The following is a 15,795-nucleotide window of genomic DNA, read 5'->3' on the forward strand; positions in this document are numbered from 1 at the left end:
ATTGGTGCGTAGAAGGTTTTCCTCTTGTTTAATGTGATAATTGGTGCATTCAATCTTTATCTGGTGGCATAAATTTTTGTATCGGCTTTTGAAATTGGCAACATGACCAGATTTGTTTTTCCGCCAGAGTGATCTCTTTTTGGATTGAAGTTTCCTTATTGTTATGGGTAATCTGGGGTTTTTTGTTTTGGGAGTTGTTGGTACATATAGTCTGATGATTCTTTTGACTTCAAGTAAAAATATGTTGTAATGGTCTTCAACAGTATTGCATCCAGTGAATAGAGATTGCCAATCAAGGAATGAGAGATCATTGTCTATAAGATCATAGTTGCCTTTTTTGAAGTTATAATTGGGGATTACATCATTGTGATTATTTTTGTGTGGGCGTATGTTGAGACTAAAGTCAATCATATTGTGGTCACTGTTGGAAAGGGTTCTTTAGTTTGTATTCCATAAATTAAATTCAAACTATTGCAGAAGATGAGATCGAGGCAGTTGTTTAGTCTAGTATTGTTGGTTACTAGTTGTTCCACTCCCAGATTTGTAACAGCATTGTCGAAGGTTGTGTGTGTGGGTTAGTTGTACATTCATTTAGGGTCCAGTCAATATGAGGTAAATTGAAGTCACCAAGAAAGATAAAAGTATGTGGGCAGGATGTTGCCCATGTTAATGGTGAATTTAGCTTGTTTACATGTTCGATGTCATAATCAGATGCTCTGTAACATAGTAAGAATCAAAATGTGATATTTAAGGATAGTTCACAGGTGATGGTGTCAGGAAGAGCAAGCTCCTGGGTAACTTGGATGTTTTTTAGATGTAAGGACTTTTTATAGAAGAAAGCAACACCATCTCCTCTACGAATTTCACGATCTGATCGGTAAACATGATAGTCTCTTACTGTGGTAATGGAGTCAGGGAGAGATGCATTGAGCCATGTTTCACGGACAAATATGATGTCGAATTTAGCCATATTTAGTAAGAGGAGAAATTCAGGTATTTTATTCACAAGGCTTCTTGCATTGAGTAGCTTGCATTTAAGGCCAGCAGTAGTTAGAATTGAGGTAGTTAGGGGCATGCGTGCCTAGTCTTGAGTGATGGTGGATTGGTTGAGGTAGGGTTGTGGTTGAAGGTTAAAGCTCAGTTGTGGGTTGTGTGATTTACTTTTGATACACTCAGCATGGTAGTCAATGTACAGGTCCTTCTCTCCATTGTCTAGACGGTTTTTGAGTTCAGTGCAGAGTACACGGGAGCGTATATGCTGAGTTTTGGTTTAAGTAATCATCTGTGAGTTACAAAACTCAAAGCAAAATCTTTCAGGCATATTAGTTTGGAACACAGTATAAATATGAACCCTGAAAAAATTCATAGGAGGTAGAAATGATACAGGTATCAAAAGAACAAGAATTTAAGTAGCTCAGATTTCTAAAAGTGTTTTTAGGAAGATTAAAATTCAGATACATTTAATATGAGAGGAAGAGAAATTGAGATGTACCAGCTATTTTATGTAGATGACAAAATGCTAAAGGAAATCACAAAAAGATAGAACTGTTATTTTTACTCTTTCTTTTCTGAGAAGAGGATATTGTAGAAACAGAATTCTAGCTCAAGTATAATAGGAATGTAGTTAGAGAATATCTATTGGTCTTAAAATCTACAGGGCCAGATTGTGACCAAGGACACAAAATCTGTTAGTGGAAAAAGAAAAAAGAAATCAAATAATCAAGAAGAAAATCTCTAGCATTTTTTTTTAAATAACTGTGTTTGAATGAATACCTTTTTCTCTCAAGCAATCTCATCACGTTCCTGCAGAATTCACAAGTTTCACAGAACACTGAGAAATTCAGTCCTAAGCTCTTGCTGATGATAAGGTTGATTGATTATGTGTTATAAGATCAGTGTCAACTCTTAGCAATTGCATAGATGGATTTTCTCCATGACCATTTGTCCCTAATCTGGTGCTTCAGGTTTTCCAGTGGTGCACTCATTATCACTAAAACTGAATCTAACCACCATGCTCCTAGTATTCCTCTTTTTCTCTTTTCACTACCTTTCCCAGTATGAGGACCTTCTTAGGAAAACTAGGTCTTCAAATAATATATCTGGAGTAGAATAATTTGAGCCTGGTTATTTTTGCTAGGAGTGAGAATTCTGTGTTGATTTTTTTAAAATGATCCATTTGTCTGTTTTCTTGACTGTCCAGAGTATAGGCTGTTGGTTTGAGCTCCAAGCTTGCCAATTTTGGTTACAAACGTTTCGTTACCATTTGAGAAGACATCATCAGTGCATTTTGAATACAGAACACTCGAATGGTGACGAAACATTTGCAACCAAATTGCCAAGCTTGGAGCTCAAACCAACAGCCTAACTACCAACCCAAGCTATTAATATTCAAATACATTTTATCCACAGGTGTCTTCTCCAATAACAAAGTTCAAAATTATAATACATTTACTATACTGACTATTCAGAGTCCTACCTTCACTTCTGAAGAGTGTCACAGGGAATACCAGTTTGCATAATTCTGATCTTTGTAGATGTATTCACATCGTGGTATTTAATATCTGTTTGGCTGTTCTACTAAGTGCTAGAATGCAGTGTTTTTCTCAACTGTTTTTTCTTTTATTTTAGATACACAAATTGATCATAAAAGGCAGAAACTATCTATCACTTTGATATCTTCATTATCTAAGCCTGATTGTTCTACCTGTGGTTCTTATTTTGGTTTTCTTTACTGCTGTTTTCACTGTGCACCTTGATATTTTTTTTTAAACTAGAGTTGCAGAGCCTTTGCATTTGTAACCACAGAATAATGTCAACAGCATAGTGCATTGTCACTGGGAGTTGGCAGCATATAAATGTAATATGTTATTATTATAATATTCAAAAAAAGTGAAATCACAGCTAGTTCTTTAGCTGGTATTGGCCTTCATAAGCTTTGAGTTCTTCCCAAGAATCTAGGATGTCATAATGAATTGGAATAGTATATAGGTGAATCCAAGCAGTGTGGCTTTTTGTCCAGTCCAGCTTCCCTTAGACATCTTCAGCATATAGATTGAATACATAAGATGAGCGTATAAAGACTTGTCACACAACTTTGCCAACCTGGAGCCTCTCTGTTTCTCCATGTTCTGTACATACAGTAGCTGATGATCTGTCTGTTGCTATATCCATTATCTTTTTGAAAAATCCTAAAGATGTGTAATAAAATAGAAAATAAAGATGATGTTTTAGTGCAACCACATTCATTGTACAAGGATTGCTCCCTTTGTTTGTGCTAAACTAATAGTGCAGTGATGTCACATATAAAGCCAGGGACTATTTCTTGGGGAAAAGTGGAAGATAGAAGATAGGTTGAACTTTTTTTTTTCAATGCCTTTCATAGAAAGAAGTAAAGATCCATCAAATAGGACGTTTGTTGCAAATGGTTTAGAAGTTTATTTCTTTTGGAAATCACATCAAAGGGGAATATGGGATTTGAAGCGCATTTGTTGTCAAACATAATCTGACAATAGTTAATATGTTAAATTGAATTTCATTTTCTTACTATTTTGTCCCAATGCATAAGGATACTTCTTTATAAGTTTCAATTAAGTGGTTCACTAGCATTTATTTCTATCCCAAAAACACTGATTTAATTTATTTTGATATTGATCGCTGTCTAAATCCATTTGTCCAGTTTTGTAGAACAATGACTACAGCAAAAAGTTGCCTCCAAGACTCTACACTGAAACAAATGCTTACACAATCAATATAATTGTAATTAAATACTTCATAATTAGCAACTGAGTGTCTGGTTAACATTTTGGATAAATCCCAAGGTATCTTTGATGTTTTTGTTCTGCTCCATTTCAGAGAAACATTTCTCTGAACATTTCTGAGCAGCAACTAGATTTTGAAAATTTCAATGCTATAGCAATCACTTATAACTGTTTTAGGTAAAATGCTACTTTACAAACATCTTTTAGTATGCTGATTTGAGAGCCAATTGTTTTGTTATCAATCTGTATTATCTAAACTCAGGCATAAATATGCAGTCCGTATATTTGTTTCTCTTCTTCCTTCCATTCAGCACTTCGATTCTCACCAGCTCATGGTTGACTCAGCCTTCCATCCTTCTGAGGTCAGTAAAATGAGGACCCAGATTGTTGGTCCTGATTGTTGACTCTGTAAACTGCTTAGAGAGGGCTGGAAAGTACTGTGAAGCAGTATATAAGTCTAAGTGCTATTGCTATTGCTATTCCATCTCTTATGAAAAATTATGTCGTGTAAAGATACAAGTTATTTGTATATGAAGGTACAGATGTACATTTGATTTCCTTTCACTTGGGATAAATTTAGAAATATCAATGTATATGGAATGATACTAAGTGTGAATGAACCATCATAGAACAAATAACACAAAAATAATTTGAATATTTTCCTGGTATTGCTTCAAATACACTGCTTTTACATAAGTCAGTCCTGAAATTACTGCACCATCATAAGGATATATAGAAAATAGTTAAATTATATGCACAGTTGAACCTTTGCAAAATCATCTACAAAGGGATTCATTTAGGAGCATATGTTTCAGTAAAAATACAATACATTGTTTTTTAAGTTCTTTATCAGATGTCCATTGATACACACATCTCATACATCCTACCGTAGCTTTCAGGGTTGACCATCTTTGCATCAATTGGGATTGACAAGAATGTAATCCATATGACATATGTTAAGCAGAGTTTGGACTACAAGGTCCCTTTCAACTCTGATATTTTATATTCTCTATATTCTACTTATGATTCATATATACAGCAAGGTAACTTCAACTGATCAACTTGAGTTTCACTGTGTGAGTTTCGTAACTTCAACTGATACCTTGAATTTCGCTGTGGAAGAAATTGAAATATTGATGTACTCAGCAAAATCACAAATACATATCTGAAGAATCCCAATCTGGCAAGAGTTTGACACTTCTTCATTTCTCCACCTCTGTTATGTTCAGACCTAGTGACCTTATCATTTGAAATACTTTTGCATTTGAAGCACTATGAACTAACTCTTTCTCTGTCTCCTGATGAATGTCAGAGCTAATGAGGAAAGAAGATGCATAGTGAAACTGGGTAATGTGAGTGATTTGCAACAGATTTTCTCTTTAATGATGACAAGCCTGAAGAATATTAATTAGGAACTGAATAATCCAATAGGAGGTGATGTCCTGTAATTCAGCAGACATGCTTAAATACCACTTTTGGTTATGGATATCACCACAGGGATAGCAATATTAATAGCCACAGTAGAATGATTTCATGTGTTCTGCCAATATGTATAAACTTAGTTTTATGAATGATAGTTTTGTTTCTTTTTTAATCCTTCTAACACCTTTTATGTCATTCCAGCAAGGATATGAAATTCTGCAGCAAGATAATATATCAAAATATTAGTTCTCTCCTCCATGCAACCCTCCATTTGTCACTATGATCCTTTCCCATAAGTCACCAGAAGGAGGTTGATGCTAAAGTAGTCATAAAAACAAATAAATTTATACAAGATTAAATTATAGCCTATTCTGCATCTTCAAATGACATGTTCTCTGTTTCTTTGTAAGCTCTCTGAATAGTAACCTTGTTTGAGTTTAATCTCTGTAAATAATGACAGTCTCATTTTGCACTATTCGGGATATACTGCTCTTTTCAACAGTGAATGTCATAGGTATTTTGATATTAGTTTGCCATGATGAGATTTACTGCCATGGAATTTTTCTTTATTGAATGATTTCCCTTCTGAAATTCAGATGTATCTCCCCTTCTCCCATTTCAGAAGCAGGTGAAATTATTGCTCTTCCAGAAAGCCTTTTGGGTTTAACACCTTAAATAACTGTACCTACAACTGTAGTTTAAAAAAACAGGTATTATTTAGTTATTTATTTTTGTATATAATTGTTTATGTCATATCTTTCTAATGTGCATGTACCACTGAAGGCAGCTAAATGCAATTAAACATTCTATATAAAGAAAAACATCATGCAAAAAGAACATAATCTAACAAAAGCAGGTAGGCACAGCATGTAATATAACTAAAAATGTTTATATTGCTTTTCTAAAACAGAAAAGTCTATCATTTGGGGGTTGAAGAAAGGTCATGTTTCTAATATACACAATTTATTTTTGCATACTTCATTGCATATCAGAGAATACTGTTTTATAAATATTATCCTAATTATAATACAGCAATATTAAAAAAATGAATATCTTTTCTATAAAACGTTTTCTCCAATCTATATATTATAGTAAAATATATTCTGGGCAACTATGCTGTGAGATATTGACAGAGGAGAAGGAAGTAAAACATAAATACCTCTTCTCAACACAGGTGAATTAAGCAGGAATAAAACAAACAAACAAAATCAAGATAATATAAGGAAGATAAACTAGATATACCATACCTGGCTGCAAAAATCTATATGAGACTAGAAGGAAACAAAGATGTAGAAAAGCTCTCATTCTTTGTTGATATTTCACAGTTGTCTGCATTTTCACAGCTCAGATATACACATCCTCCCCCACCCCCACATCAGTTCCAATCAAAGCTTTGGCTATTGGCTATCCAAGAATTCTGATGGATTCTTTCCAGCTCCTATGCACTTTTTGATTTAACAATACTTGTCCCAATATAATGCTTGCACTCTCCTCGGGAAACTTAAAACCAGTCAAAGAAGTATCTTGTTTGTTGTGAACAGAAAACAACATTATTTTCATAATTACTTTTCCATCTCTTAAAAAAAATAAAATATCAAAACAGAACAGCTTTAGAATAATTCACTTCAAGTTCCATTACACTGGAGGTAGAATAACATTCAACCCTCTTGGGGATCATTGTGGGGGACTTGTCTCTATGGCAGAGCCTTGCATTGAGAAACTTAACACCTACTTCCCTTCTATTTGCATACACTTGGTCCTACATTCACCCAGTTCCCCCCAGTTTACTTTCCTCTAGATGTCTTGGACCCAACCATGTCACTGAAGTCTTAAATCGAGAATAAGTGTTCCTCAGCTGATTAACCCTCCTCTTAGATCTTTCCAGTGTCCACATAATTTAGCACCATTCACACTCTCTCTGCTTGAAATCTACTTTTCTTCTTCCCACTGTTTGTGCTGTATTGCTTGGCTCCTCTGGTCTTGATCTCTAGATGCTCTCTTAGGTATTTCCCCATTAGCTACCCTGACGGCCACTTTCCCTCCAATGATCACTTTATGCCAGCCAAATGCCATCTTCCTTGTGTTCCTAGGTTGCTTCCTCTGTCTGAGCTCTTCAAGATGGTTGCTTTAATGACCTTTCTTCCTACTATTGAAGTTTGGAAAATGTACATTGCCATTATGTTAATCCCATAGCTTTGCTTTTCTGTGTCTCATCAATAAATGTAGACAATGTTGTTGTCCTTTACATTTTGAAGGTGGGATTCCTTTTTATCTAATGGAAGATTCCACCACCTATTGCCTTACAGAATATGTTTCAAGGCATAGTTCAGGGATTTCAGGATATTCTTCTCATTAGAGCCTGTTAACACTTGGCCTGCTTTTTTCGTACAGACAGGAGGTTGTACAACTTGCCTCGTGGTGTAACCGGAAACAATCTGGAACTGAGCATGCTCAAAACAGTAGAAATAGTGGTAGACTTTAGAAGAAACCCTCCCATACTGCCACCTCTTACAATACCAGACAATACAGAATCAACAGTAGAGACTTTCAAATTTCTAGGTTCTATTATATCACATGACTTAAAATGGACACCTAACATCCAAAAGTCATCAAAAAAACACAACAAAGAATATTCTTTCTGCATCAACTCAGAAAGCTCAAACTGCCCAAGGAGATGCTGATCCAGTTCTACAGAGGAATCATTGAGTCTGTCATCTGCACCTCTATAACTGTCTGGTTTGGTTCTGCAACCCAACAGGACAGACACAGACTTCAGAGGATAATTAGGACTGTAGAAAAAACAATTACTACCAACCTGCCTTCAATTGAGGACCTGTATACTGCACGAGTCAAAAAGAGGGCTGTGAAAATATTACAGACCTCCCACATCCTGGACATAAACTGTTTCAACTCCTTCCCTCAAAATGATGCTACAGAGCACTGCACACCAGAACAACTAGACACAAGAACAGTTTCTTCGCGAATGCCATCACTCTGCTAAACAAATAATTCCCTCAACACTGTCCAACTATTTACAAAGTCTGCACTACTATTACTATTAATCTTCTCATCACTCCTTATCACCCATCCTCTCCCACTTGTGACTGTATGACTGTAACTTTATCTCTTGTATTCTTACGATTTATATTGTCTGTTTCCTAGTATGATTTGATTGCTTATTTGAACCCTATGATTATTATTAAGTGTTGTACCTTATGATTTTTGATGAATGTATCTTTTCTTTTATGTATACTGAGAGCATTTGCACCAAGACAAATTCCTTGTGTGCCCAATTACACTTGGCCAATAAAAGAATTCTAATTCTATTTTTTGCCATTGGACTATTGATCTTCAAAATTAATAGTTCTATGGGGAGAAAAATAAGAACAATAAAAATTACTCCTGAGTGAGAGGACCTTTCTTTTACTTCTGTTTCAAGGCAAGGGAACTTCTTCCTGGCCAAGCATATTATATAATTGAGTTGAATAACTGGATTTAGCTGGGTGGTTATAGAAATTGAAAAATGGATGGGTGAATGAATAAATGTGTTGCCAAGAGGAACCAGTAATTTTTAAAGCTGCTGCACTGGAAAGCTGCCACAAAGCAACCAAGCACTTGGATGTGTTTGGGATACAAGAGCTGCCATGTAGGTTTTCTGGAACCTTGCAAGAGGTGAGTAGTTATGTCCCAAGCGTAACTGCTTCTCCTGGGAATAGCCAGGAAGAAAAATTTGGTTGGGAAGAATAAAAATAATGCATGTCCTGTACTTGCAAAAAATGGTAGGAAAAAAAAGAAACAACCTAGGATTCTTTGAATGCTTGAAAAGTGTTAGCATGTCTTAGAAATGCTAGTTTTTTGTTTCTCTTTTTACAGGCTTAGATTTATTGCATTGTTCTGCAAATTTCAGATTTCCCCAGATGTCTACTGTTTTTGCTCATTTTGGCCACAATACTGATATACTCCCCAGCTCCTTTGGCAACAGGCAAAGCAAGTAAACCCACAATAATTTAGGATGGTTCTGGTTCTGTCTTTATATTCAGTACACCACATGAAGCAGAACCAAATTTAATTGCTGATATTTTCATGGTTAGGAACCTGGAAAACATTTCACCCAGTTAATATATTCTACCTATGCCCTTGATGAATTGCTTCCACTTGGAGAAGACAGCACCAGATTAAAATATGATCTCAAGAAGGAAACACTGACCTGCTCAAAACTTAAAATTCTACTTAGTTTTTAAGATGCTGCATTTTTAAAAATTTATCTTCCTACATATGTATACTTCTTCTAGGGCTGCACTTGTGCATCTCTAGCACCACAAAGAGGATATTTTAAATGACTTCCTGATAGGTTGCTCCACATGGCACACCATTCAGGCACAATAGCTCAGCCAATGTCTTTAAAGATTTCCTCTGTCCTTTCCCACCTGAAAGGCAGGGGGTTATCTTTTGAGGCCAAAGAGCAATTTTTAAGTACCTCTTATGCAATGCTTCTTTTGTGTACCTTACTCTGGAATCAGAATACTTGATAATGTCATGCACACTAATAAAGGAGAATGTTTATAGTTCAGAGTTGACATGAGGGATCCTTGGTGCTCTCTGAGCTGGCTTGTTTTTCTTGCAGATGTTTCATTACCCAAACTAGGTAACATCATCAGTGCTAGTGACGATGTTACCTAGTTTGGGTAATGAAACATCTGCAAGAAAAACAAGCTCAGAGAGCTCCAAGAATGTCATTCATCCCTTGTTCAATGCCTGGTCTAAATGAGAGCATGCAGATCTGCAGGCTAGATTTTGTATACATAAAATATAAAACCATATCCTGGAGAAAATAGCAGACTTTTTGATCTTGGTCAACATATATAAATGGATGCTGGCAAAAAGTTTAGTGTTTTTTGGAAAGGTACCTCTAAGAATATGGGTCAGACAGATAACAAGGAATTCTGCATTCTGTTGTAACTAGAAGCTGAAAATGGCCACAAGTGAGAAATACAATTTTTAAGGATAATCCACCAAAGCATTTCATTTATCTTCTCTGAAGTTTTAACCTTCACCCCGTAGGTCTTTTCTACTGCAATAAATTAGTGCCTTAGCCACAGTGCCTGGTGGAGCAGGAACAGGTACATTGCATGATGGAGTCACGGGAGTGTGTATGTGACTATTATCTATTATGTATTCTGATTTTCCATTCAATTCTTCCCATGAGATATGCCCTATTAAGTGCAAAGTGTATTCCATATATTCTGAATCAGGCAGCTGAATTGCTGAAGCCTCAGCCACTGGCAAAATCTGACCTTGGCTAATCTCAAGAAATTAAGCAACTAGGCTTACCCTAGTTAGTACATAGAGGGTAGGACATCAGGAAGTACAAGACTACATGCTGGCCTTATAAGTCACAAAACATCCCCAAGTAAGTCAGTCACGAATTGATTCTTTATTATCACAGATAGCCACATAGACATATGCATTAAATCAATGAAATCACAGAGAATATTTATTTTTATCATCTCTGCAATCAGGTAGTGAAAGTTAGGATGCCTAGTTACAGCTGGCAATGCATGTGGTGCATAGGTTGTAATTAACCCTGTCACATAAACAAAGATACAAAAACTTTGTTTTGATCAAATGGATCAAAAATAGCTCTCTTCAAATGCTGTGCTCTCAAAGACCAGAAGTGCCTTGATTTCTTTAATTTCAGTTAATTAAACCTAATCTACAACCCTTAAGTTATGAATTTGAATTGAATGAGCCTCCAATTACAAATTTTAAATGCTTAAAGCAAAGGAATTCCTTAGTTCTTTCTTGCAACACATTCTTGCTACTGCTATTCCAGCATAAGAGAAGTCTTGTAGATGCTAAACAAAATATTTTCTAGGTACCTTCATTTTCCATGTGTAAGCAACCAATGTTTTGGAAATCTAACAAGGAAACATACTGAATCAAAGTATTTGTTCTTTTAGAATAACATATTTGGAAGTTTATGAGTGATAGATGAAAATTCAACTGAAGGAATTCCTTTTGCCTAGAAATATATATGAAATATAATTTAAAAACATAGAGTGATTCTGAAAACAGAATTACAATACTGTATGAATCACCATATTATATATACATAACAATGCCATATACCAGTATTACTTTGGGCTCTTAAGCATGAAAAGAATTTTGGGAACCTCTATGTTTGGGAGGCTGCACCAAGTAGACAATATGGGGCCAGAAGAAACAATGCAGCTTAATTCTAGAAGCTTCATTTAACCCCGTGTTTCAAAGTATCAGTCTTTATCATCCATATTAATATTTAAGCCAGTCTGATGTGCAAATGTGCAGAACTACAAATCCCAGAACTTACAGCTTTTGGCTTTACTGAAGGAAGAATTTGAGGAGTTGATTGCTCTTAGACCTCTGGAGGGCATTGGTTTCCAGGAGGCTTGCTTATGTTTACTATTGGCTAAACTAAGTTGCATTTGATAATTGCCATTCCTAAATATGCTGTGACAATTTCATCCATACAACCTTAAGGGGAAGGTGACAGTGAAAGCACTACTGTATTTAGTAATATTTTGAAATCTAATCTTTGTACAGTGTATTATTATAGGCAGCCATATATACTTCAGTGTATAGCATGTACTTATTTATTTATCAAATTCATACCATACATCTGTCCAGTGACAGTCTGGATGGTGAACAGATTAAAACCATAATCAATCCATACCCTTACTTTAAAAACAACAACCCTTCCTCTGGAAATCTCAGATCATACACAATGATCTTGTATCCAAACTGAGTTTCCACAACTAATGCCAATGCCTGGTAAATATTTCAAGGGCTCATTTAAGTTACTTATTTAAGTGCTGACCTGATTCCAGAATAACAATAAAACCAGAGTTTGAATAGGAATCAGATATATGTATCATTAATAAATGGGTAATAGAAGCTGATCCCTTCAATTTGTGGTAGGCAAATATTTCAATATTTGTAATTGTAGGCTACCCATTGTGATAAAAGGCATGTTAGCTCTATGGTATGCTTAAATAAAGAGAAAAGGAAAAGAATCTCCCTTGAAAGCAATACTTAATTAAGCAAACAGATACCAAGATCCATATTCAGAATGGCATTTAGTCAGACAGATCAATCCATGGAGACAATTTGTGGTTTGAATGTACTGTTGCTTGAATATTGAACTCAATGTATGAAGCTGATTATACTATAATTCTAATTATAGTTACATTAAATTTAATAAGGTCTCATATCCTGAAACAAATAATATGTAGTATGTCCATGTGACCTAACTGGCAAACAATGAACTATTCAGCATGGCTGTTTATGCAGATCAATTTGAGCAAGAATTGCTTTGCCTAAGTGAAAATAAATATATAAAAAAGATGTGTTCACAGCCTCACTAGTATGGGTTGAACATTGAAAGATAAATATATATATATATATATGACTGCCTGTAGGTGGAGGGTGGTGCTAAGTTTCTATCAGATCATGCATGTTTGTTCTCCTGCTAATATTTATTACTATAAGTTATTTTTAATATAGCTCTTAGGGTGGTTTGAAACATCAAATAAAGGCCTGTTCACTCTCCAGTTTTGAATCTTCATCCTATAATTTGGAAACTTGGTAGGATGGAGGTGGAAATGGTTGCAAATCATTGCCTCCTTCTCCTAAAGTCTTCCTGAACAAAAGTCACTGTTACCTCAGATGCCTTTTTAATGGCTTTTTGTTAATTTATGGGGGGAAATTCTCTCCACTCCATTTGGAGGACTGCTTAGAATACAAAGATTTGTGTGTGAGGGAGTGATAATTATTATTACTTGGCATGAAAGGGAACGTCACATTATTTTCATATGGGGCATTTTCAGTAGTCACACATATTAAACCTGGCAGATGGAACTTGCATGGGAATAATGGTCATCATAATTTGACCATTGTCCCAGGTTTATTACAGCACAGTAAAATTATGCCTCATTTCTTCATTTCCAAAAGTGTCTGAACTGTTAATCTGCCCTTGAAATTAAGTTTAAAAACGCCTCATTCTGACAGTAATCAGTGTACCCTTGCTGCTTATGGTAGTCTCAGAGTACCGACTCCCAACTTTTTCTGGAAGAGAAAGCATTTGAAATGTTTCTGATTCTTCATTCTCAATCTCCATTTCAAACCAACATTGTGGCTTTATTCGGTTTAAGGAAAATGTGTTTGTTTGTCTATCGGTTGTATTAAACGTATTAAATTAAGCATCAGATTAGGTAATCATACCTCTTCAGCCCTTATTCTTAACACTGGTACACCACAGGGTTGCGTGTTGAGTCCCTTACTCTATACTCTTTATGTGCATGACTGCATTCCCACTCACGCTAGTAATACTATTGCTAAATTTGCAGATGATACAACAGTAGTGGGACTTATCTCGCGGGGGGGGATGAGTCTGCCTACCAAGATGAGATGGACCTGTTGCTTTTGTGGTGTGGAGACAATAACTTGGTCCTCAACACCAATAAGATCAAGAAGCTTATAGTGGATTATAGAAGGAACAGATCAGACATCCAGCCCTTGCTTATCAATGGAGACCGAGTGGAACAAGTGGCCAGTTTTAAGTTTCTGGGTGTTACCCTAAAAGAGGACCTGACCTGGGGTGCCCACATTGCAGCCCTGGTCAAAAGGGTTCAGCAGAGATTATACTACCTGAGACTTCTCAGAAAACAACAACTGAATGAAAAACTGCTGATGATCTTCTACCGCTGCACCATAGAGAGCATTTAAACATACTGCACCTTTGTATGGTTTGCCAATTGCACAGTGGCAGATAGGAAAGCACTCCAGAGGGTTAACATCATTGCCCAGAAGATCACTGGTTGCCCTCTCCCCTCTTTAGAAGAGCTGCCTTAAGAAACTTCAAAACATTTTCAAAGATCCATCTCATCCTGGGGAACCCTTTTTTGAACTATTACCATCTGGCAGATGGTACAGAATAATAAAAACAAGGACAAATAGGCTGAAAAACAGCTTCTATCCCAGGACAGTAGCTCTTTTGAATTCTGCTGGATAGTGCAGTGTTGGTGTAGTGTCGGGGATTTCCGGTTCAATGTGTGAAGGGTGAAGGATGTGTATTAGTGTTTATTTTCATGGTCGTGATGTGCACTGAAGATGGTGTTTGATTTCGTTGTACAAAAATTCAATGACAATAAAAGTAAACTAAACTAAACCTTCCTGGCTCAGTAATTCCTTCAGGAAACCTCCTCGTTCTTTGAGGCACATATAAGGTAGTGGCTTTTATTATTCCTCTTTCAGAGTCAAGATGCCCAATTTATCACAGTGGACTTATATTAAGAAGAGAGGGAAAAGAAGATGCAGTGAGGCCGGAATCTGTTCCTCTTAGCAATACTTCTTATTTTCTTGGGATTCACAAGTCCTATTACAAAAATTCAATGACAATAAAAGTAAACTAAACTAAACCTTCCTGGCTCAGTAATTCCTTCAGGAAACCTCCTCGTTCTTTGAGGCACATATAAGGTGGTGGCTTTTCTTATTCCTCTTTCAGAGTCAAGAAGCCCAATTTATCACAGTGGACTTATATTAAGAAGAGAGGGAAAAGAAGATGCAGTGAGGCCGGAATCTGTTCCTCTTAGCAATACTTCTTATTTTCTTGGGATTCACAAGTCCTATTACAGGTTGATGACAGGCGAGTGCTATAGTTTATGTACTATATTATACACATACACAATGATGTACAATATTATAAGTTGATGACAGAGACAGTGATGTCCCTGAGAGCTAATCAAAAAGCCACATGGCAGCTTGATTGTAGTTGTGGGGATTGTATTGAGCTTGGGATCAGTTGCCCACTAAACAATGATACATTTGTCATTTATGTTGTGACTTTTAGGTTTTTGGGGAAACCCTGTGTTCTCCTGCTGTACCAGGGCAGAAATGGTCTTAAAGCAGCAAAACAACTACTGGTTAGTGCTTTCCATAATACTTCTCCCAAAATAAAAAATCCGAATCTCTGACAGGTTTCTGTAAGTAAAAAGATACTATTGCACTTCATTGTTTTTTTGTTCCTTCCAGTCATTACTAACTCTTGCAGACATTATTAACTGCAGTTTTCTTAGCAGTATTTCAGAAGTGACTTGCCTCTGTCTTCTTCCCATGGCTGAGATAAAGTGACTGATCCAAGATCACCCAGCTGTCATCATCTTCTGCTTTCTAGCTGAGTGCCTTATTGGTTCTCCATGCTGCTTAGGATCTAAGCTCATTTTCAGGCACATGTGAGGTGCAATTACCTCTAAAGTACATGCCCATCACATGTGTTTAGAAGGTGGTCCTGCCTTTCAGGATACATCCAGAGAGCTGTATTAAAATGCTTTCCTCCATGAGTGGGCAGGAAAATTTGCTAGCATAAATTGTTCTGCTTTATTGCCGATCTCATTCTGCCTTAGTAATAAGGTCATCGAGTGGTGTCATCCTTATTTGATGTTGGACAAATTAAAAAGCTCGACTGTTGAATTCTCCTGGATTCATTTCTCCTTGTACTTGAGAGTATCAACATTGATTTCTCTCTTTATAAGTGGTGGGATAAGGATGAGCTTAGAATAGCTATTTTAGCTACCGGTCA

At 36.2% G+C, this 15,795-nt stretch overlaps 1 long non-coding RNA gene across 1 annotated transcript in view; it reads left to right on the forward strand.

The window, feature by feature from the left end:
• The window catches only part of LOC148133326 (uncharacterized), a 43,326-nt gene extending 38,844 nt beyond the window's left edge, over window positions 1–4,482 (forward strand). The window contains exon 4 of the long non-coding RNA XR_015746678.1: window positions 4,070–4,482. This is a non-coding gene — a long non-coding RNA (uncharacterized LOC148133326). The remainder of the gene's footprint in view (window positions 1–4,069) is intronic.
• The last annotated feature ends 11,313 nt before the right edge of the window (window positions 4,483–15,795 follow it).

This window comes from Notechis scutatus, chromosome 1 (assembly GCF_049901735.1).
Source record: "Notechis scutatus isolate UNSWTSFEM ecotype Mainland chromosome 1, rNotScu1.2, whole genome shotgun sequence".
NCBI lineage: Eukaryota > Metazoa > Chordata > Lepidosauria > Squamata > Elapidae > Notechis > Notechis scutatus.